Source organism: Lactuca virosa, chromosome 1 (assembly GCF_052849685.1).
Source record: "Lactuca virosa cultivar CGN04683 chromosome 1, Lactuca_virosa_CGN04683_v6, whole genome shotgun sequence".
In the NCBI taxonomy this organism is placed as follows: Eukaryota; Viridiplantae; Streptophyta; class Magnoliopsida; order Asterales; family Asteraceae; genus Lactuca; species Lactuca virosa.
Window position 1 is genome coordinate 138,701,033 of NC_136426.1, and position 7,976 is coordinate 138,709,008.

Genomic DNA, 7,976 nt, shown 5'->3' on the forward strand with positions numbered 1-7,976 from the left:
GTATCAGCTTCAAAGTTGGTGAGAACATAAGTATTTTAGTGTCATTGCTTTGTAAAACTATAAAGAGAAGATTTATAATTGTTTATGAAAACTTGGTATAAGTATGATAAACCCTAGAAAATCCCATGTTTCCTACTAGTATAAAAAGCAGTCTTCTACCAAGACCCGACTGTTTTGAATATTTGCACTTCTATAAAAAGTAGGTTTTTCCCCCTAATATAACTATTACTATTCAGAAGTAGCTATATTAAAACGTGTATGTGAATAAAATCACAAAGTAGCTGTAAATAGGGAAAATACTATTTTGCCTCAGCAGTGACACTGTTGGCTATAAAGTGAATAAAAAAAACATAGACTCCAGGTGGTATCGAATGGACAATACACCTCGAAAAGTCTGAATGAAAGTAGGGTAGACTCCAGGTGGTATCGATTGAACAATACGCCTCGAAAAGTCTATTTTGACCTTTAATTCTTAATTGGATAAATAAAGGGTTGAATGTGAACTCGTAGGTAACCATGCTGATTGACGATCGAACATCTGATGACCCTCCAGGTCACACGTAGTATGGTGACATTTTGTCACCCCTGGGCCTAGTCGGCTCGGACTGTAGCTAGCAGTCGGGATGTGGGAGTGTCTGTCCCGTATAGATCTATACACATAATGTCCGCTCTCCCTCCAGGAGACTCTGGTTACAAGGTGATACCACTAAGAAGTGTCGTATCGAGAAGTAGTATGTCACATTCTATTTAAAGTATTTAAAATAATTGTATAGACTCATGAATGAACTGACTCTGGTACGATTCCTTGTACTAGAAGTAGTAAATAGTATCTCCTAACTATACCCATAATAGTTACTAGTAATATATGTATATGAATAATGGAAGTATACTTTTGCTACCCAAAGGTACTGAACTGACTGATAGAACTTTTATGTCTATATATGTATACATAATATATAACTAATATTTAGACGACCTTCGGACAAATAGCCGATGCCCTAAGGCCACATCCAAACAAGGAAAAGGAATTAAAGCGAGCTAGTAGTCCTAAGTCCTTTAAACATTACTTATATAACTATACATATAGAGGCATGCATTTGATAATATAAAAGTTTAAAAGAAGTTTTGTAAAACATTAGAAAAGTTTAATAACAAGAATTTATGACTTGATGTCAATTTATAAAACGATTTAAAAGCAGTTGTTTGATATAAACAGTTTAAAGTATAAGAAATCCCTTATTGGGAACATAGTTTGAAGTTCATGAAAACCTTTGTTTGAAACATCGATATAACAGGATTTGAAAAGAAAAGTGTAGTTTAGAAAACAAGTTTGATAAAGAGTTTAACGTGTAAATACATTCGAGGAAATCATTTTGAAGTAGTTTACTTGATAAAACAGCTAAAAGTGTAGTAAATTCATAGCTTGATAGTTATTAATCACATGCGATTGATATGATAACTATCATGATTCAACTTGTATCCCCCCCCCCCCATAAAAGCATTTAAAAACATTTAAAAGGTTAATTAAGGGGTATGAACTCACCTGAAGTGGGTGATTCGGATGAACGGATGGTATAGGATGCTAAGTGTCAAGTGAGGACTTGAACACACACGCGGATCCTATTTAACATGTAATGATACATTTAAGTATCTAATTAGTCATTTAATAACTAATTATGCAAGTAAAAACATCCTAATACATGAAAACACTTTGCTACAAGTGCTAGGAGTACTAAGGGTTGCATCTAAAGAGAGTATGACCTCACATTGGAGTTTACTCCCCATATGGTAGCACCATATGGGTTTACGGTTCTGGGACCATTCCCCTCATGAGTTTACGGCCGTAAACTCATGGTAATGGTACCATGGGGTGTTTTAAGGTCTTATACCACACAAGGAAGTAAGTTAGACTTGAATCAAAGGCTTAGGAAGTGGCTAGGGCTCGAAATGGTTCACCAACGGAGTTTACGGTCCTTGGACCACTCTTGGGAGTTTACGGTCGTAAACACTAGGGTTTACGGTCGTAAACCCATGAGTTTACGGCCGTAAACTCATGTATTCCTCAACATTTTGTGTTTTGATGTTTCTAGCTCATGCATGCGAGGTTCAAGTCCTTTTTACAAGCATTAGAAGGTGTTAGGGGCACCAAAACACCATTTGAAGGTGTTTACGGTTCTGGGAGATCTCCTTGAACCGTAAACACATATGTTCTTGGGGATTTTCATGTTCTTTCCATGGATTAACAAGCACACTAAGCAAGTAACTAGTTAGGAAGAGTGTACTTACTTATAGGAGGCTTGTAAGAGTGTTTAGGACCCAAGAACACTAGTGTGTGTTCTTGGTGTTTTGAAGAACACTTGAAGATCTAAGTAAAAATCAAGAATCCATGGATGAAATGATGTATAAACACTAGATTAAGTGTTGTATGAACGAATCTAGGAAGGAAAACACTTACATTTTGGCGGATTTAAAGAAGTGTGTGATGATACTTGAGAGAAAAGTGGTGGGTGTTCTTGAACTTGAAGGTGTAAAGTGAGGAAGTGAGGGAATAAGGGTAAACTCATGCCTTAAGCACGAGTTCATGGTCAAGAGGGAGTTTACGGCCCAAACTCCCCAAGTTTGGCCGTAAACACCTAGCTAAGGTGTTAAAATGTTAAATTGCTACACTTCACTTATAACGATACTTCCTTTTATTTATTCGTTTGACGAAAATAAAATAAAACACCCAAACGGACTTTATACCGGCTAAAATTTAGCAGAAAAGTATTTGACTTTTATTTGAAGTGTTTGACTGTAGAGTTTACGCGAATGAAAATTTCGGGTTGTCACAAAGGCTTTGTCAAAGTCAGCTTTAAACAACAAAACTTTTTTTTTTTGACTTTTTTGCCCATGAACAGATTTCATTTATCATTAAGGGTCCGTCCAAAATGTTCTTCCCCTCCACATACACGGATTGCGCTTCATCAATGCAGTGACACATAACTTTTTTGATTCTCAAGGTAAGGATCTTGGCAATGATCTTATAGATGCACCCAATGAGACTAATTGGGCGATAATCACCTAACTTCGAGGGATATTTGATTTTTGAAATTAAAGAAATAAAGGAAGAACTGCACGACTTATCCAACCTCCCGTAACGTTCAAAATGTTTGACAACAGCTGCAAAATCACCGAATAGTACGTCCCAATATTTTATTATTATTATTACTTATATGTCATTGTGTTTCATTTATTGTATTGTTATCTTATGTATTTAATTTGGTACAATATCAAATAAATCTGTTGCTAATTAAATTATGGATATATAATGTGACAACCCGAAACTTCGTCCTTTTCCGTTACGCGATTTCCGTTAATAAAAATTCAAATTCATTAACTTTTCCGTCAAACTTCTTGGTTTAGAAAATAATCTAGTTATATATAATTAAATTATTTACGAGTCGGAACCAAAAATCGCACGGGAACCCGAATATCTCGAAAAACCAAACATTTCCGGTCTAAGTGAGGTTACGACCGTAAACCCGTTTACGACCGTAAACCCGTTTACGACCAGTAAAGAGTGGACCCCACCACCGACCACAAAACCCCTATAAATACGAAACCTCCACCTTCATTTGAACATTTCTGGCCAAAAACTCTCTCCTTCTCTCTCTAAGAACCTTGACCGTAAACACCTAAAAACACCTTCAAACTTCGGGAAACATCGAGAAACACCGTTTGGAGTCACTTCGGAGCGTCTGGAAACATTTATCTCTTCGAAATCAGCATCATTGTTCTTGAGTTTACGGTCCACCTTCAAAGACCGTAAACCCTGTTCTTGAGTTTACGGTCCAAGCCTTCAAAGACCGTAAACCCTGTTCTTGAGTTTACGGCCGTAAACTCACCAAGCCTTCAGAAAGCGTAAACCCCAGTTTACGATCGTAAACCCCGTTCACAGCCGTAAACTGTCTGTTGACCGTAACACTCTTCAACAGTTTTATTTACATTAAATAGAACTAATACACACTACAACTAGGGAACTTTCAGGGTTTTCAAACAGAACGAGCATACAATGGTTCCACGCACGAAATACTATTACATCATGATTAGCATTAGCTAGTCACATGAAGTAATAATTCCGCATATCACTACAGTTTTCAGTGACAAACATTCATGGTTTTATACAGAATTGAAAACACTACTTTCACACTAAAGAAAATATCGGATTTTCTTGAAACAATGCAAAACACTTTTACGAACTCATCAACGATTTTCATTACAAACCACCGCTTATGAACTCACCACCTTTATGCTGATACTCTTTCAAACTGCTTGTATTCTCAGGAAATCAGTAGACAGGTACTTGTTGGATTTTCGAGGAACTGGAGCAATAAAAGTTTTAAGTTTATACTATACAAAGTTATTGAATGTAATTCAAACAACGTTTCAAACTGATGTAAACATTTTTATTTTAGTATTCACTGTACTGGTTGTGTTGCTATGATTGCTATTATTCATTGGTTGTGATGCTACATATGACGTCCTCCGCCCCGGAACGTTTCCGCCATCGGTTTCGGGGTGTGACAGATTGGTATCAGAGCCCTTGTTTATAGCGAACTAGTATACCGAACCTTACGTGGTATACCACTATAAACACTAAGGGGCCTAAGTGCTCTACGCTAAAAGTATACTTTCAAAAATATGAGTATTTTTATAAAAGTATACGAGCATGCATACATAACAAAATCCATGTCACTAGTAGAGCAGAACAAAAGTATTTGGATGTTGGAACGCTGCGGTTAAACCTGGGCAGTTATGTAATCATGTCTAGGGTGAATATAGTCTGATCAACTATATTCAGTCGAGACATGACCAACATGTGCTTGGGAGTGACTATGGTGTTACATCAGGCCTAAAACTTACCAAAAATCATCTCACATAAAATACTATAGGAGTATTTTAGCTAGAGCCAAACTCAGTGTACAGATTCACTCTAAGTGTTGCTACCTCTTCTCCCTTAAGCGATAACTTACTTGCGTTAGTAACCTTTCTGTGATTATCGCTTGGTAGTATACTTTTATTATCAGGATGAGATATATCTGGTTTTATATATATCTCGAGGACTTACCGTCCTCTTCTTCCTGATTGTTTTCTAGAACGAGATGCCTCCTCGACCAAGACCCATCAGAAGGAACGATGACACTCCACCACCACCACCACCTCCTCAGTTCGATCCCGTCATGTTCCAGGCAGCAGTTACCGCCGCAGTGACTGCAGCAATGGCTCAAGTGAACGCTGGTGGGGATGGAGGTGGAACCGACCCCCAGAGACAAGATGGAAGTCAGGGACATCAGAAAGAGTGTTCCTACAAGGACTTCATGACTGCGAAACCCAAGTCCTTCGACGGAAATGGAGGTGTCATCGCCCTGACTCGATGGTTCGAGAAGATCGAATCGATCTTCGAAATATGCGTCTGTTCTGAAGCAAACAAGGTGAATTTCGCCGCCTTCACCTTCACCGACAGAGCCTTGACCTGGTGGAATGGTCGGGTCAAAACCCTAACCCTGCCAGTGGCTAATGCCATGGGTTGGGAAAGACTGAAGGAGCTTATGCTCGCGGAGTACTGCCCGAGGGGCGAAGTGCAAAAGTTGGAGCACGAACTCTGGAACTTGAAGATGAATGGTTCCGACATCGCTGCCTACACTGCTAGATTCTGTGATCTGGCTCTCCTCTGTCCAGGAATGGTCACCCCAGAAAGCAAGAAAATCGAAAGGTACATCTGGGGACTGACACAGCCAACAAAAGGGAATGTCTTGGCTGCTAGACCGATTACTTTTGAAAGCGCCAAGGATCTGGCACAGACTCTGATCGATCGTGGAGTCGATCTGGATGAGGTGGTAGCTGTCTCCGAGCCACAAAAGGAAAGCGGTGGGAAGAAGAAGAAGTTTAGCAACAAGCGAAAGGGTCAGTCTTCGCAGGAGCCCTCCAAGAAACAACAAATAGTGGCAGTTCATGCTGTTACTGCTCCTGCTGCTGCTGCTACTGGTGGTTATGCTGGAAAGCTACCCCTGTGCAACAGCTGTGGAAAGAAAGGACACACGGCTCGATACTGCAAGACACCGGCTCAACCAACCAACCAGGCTCCGGGAGCGGGCGCTGGTCAAACTTGTTATGGATGTGGAGAGGCTGGGCACTTCAGGAGAAACTGCCCCAAGGAAACAACTGGTGGCAATACAGGAAGAGTTCTGGTGATGGGCCAGGAAGAAGCAGTTGCTGATCCTACCGTTGTTACGGGTACGTTCCTCCTTGACAACTCTTATGCATGCATTCTCTTCAATTCTGGTGCAGAGAGGAGTTTTGTTAGTCATACATTCAAACATCTAATCAAATGTAAATCCCAACCCCTAACCGAAACATTTACCGTCGAGATGGCTAACGGAAAGAAGGAGAGCACTAACGACATATTCATAGGTTGTACTCTTACTCTAGACAATTATTCTTTTCCCATCGACCTTATGCCTGTGTCCATCAAGAGTTTCGACGTCATTATCGACATGGATTGGTTAAGCTCCAATCGTGCTGATATTCTTTGCTTCGAGAAAGCTATCCGTCTCAACCTTCCCTCTGGCGAAACCCTTATGATTTATGGTGATAAGCTCAGTTCGAACCTCCGTATCATCTCGTGCATCAAAGCTCAAAAGTACCTGCGGAAGGAATGTCATGCGTTTCTAGCTCACGTTGTTAATGAGACGCAAAAAGTTAAAGACCTCGAGAGTCTTCCCAAAGTCTGCAACTTCCCTGATGTCTTCCCTGAAGATCTCCCAGGAATCCCTCCCGAGCGCCAAGTCGAGTTTCGTATCGACTTGATCCCCGGAGCTACTCCTGTAGCTAAATCTCCTTACCGTTTAGCGCCAGCGGAAATGCAAGAATTATCCAGTCAACTCAATGAGCTGATCAGCAAAGGGTTCATAAGGCCGAGTTCCTCACCCTGGGGAGCTCCGATCTTATTTGTGAAAAAGAAGGATGGATCCTTTCGGATGTGCATTAACTACCGAGAGCTGAATAAGCTTACCATCAAGAACCGATATCCCTTACCCAGAATCGACGATCTCTTCGACCAACTTCAGGGAGCCAGTTATTTCTCAAAGATAGATCTAAGATCAGGGTACCATCAGTTGCGAGTTCATGAGAATGATGTGCCCAAAACAGCATTCCGAACTCGCTATGGACACTACGAGTTTGTAGTAATTCCCTTTGGTCTAACCAACGCACCGACAGTATTCATGGACCTGATCAATCGGGTGTGCCGCCCTTTCTTAGACAAGTTTGTGATCGTGTTCATCGACGATATACTTGTCTATTCGCGGAGTGAAGATGATCATAAACAGCACTTGAGACAGGTGTTGGAAACATTAAGGGCTGAAAAACTATACGCGAAATTCTCGAAGTGCGAATTCTGGATCAGGAAAGTAAATTTCTTAGGATACGTGATTAGTAAGGAAGGAATACACGTGGACCCTTCTAAGATCAAAGCGATTGAGAATTGGTCTGCACCAAAGACACCCACAGAAATCCGACAATTCTTGGGTCTCGCGGGATATTATCGCAGGTTCATCCAGAACTTCTCCAGAATCGCTAAGCCTTTAACTACCCTGACACAGAAGGGTGTAACCTTCAGTTGGGGAGCCAAGCAAGACACTGCATTTCAAACATTGAAGTAGGCCCTGTGTAGTGCACCTATCTTGTCCCTGCCCGAAGGGACGGAAGACTTCGTAGTCTATTGTGATGCATCCAATCAGGGCCTAGGCTGTGTGCTCATGCAGAGAGGAAAGGTCATCGCCTATGCCTCGAGGCAGTTAAAAACACATGAAGTCAATTACACAACTCACGATTTAGAGTTGGGAGCAGTGGTCTTTGCGTTAAAGATTTGGAGACACTATCTCTACGGAACAAAGTGCACTATCTTCACCGACCATAAGAGCTTGCAACATATCTTT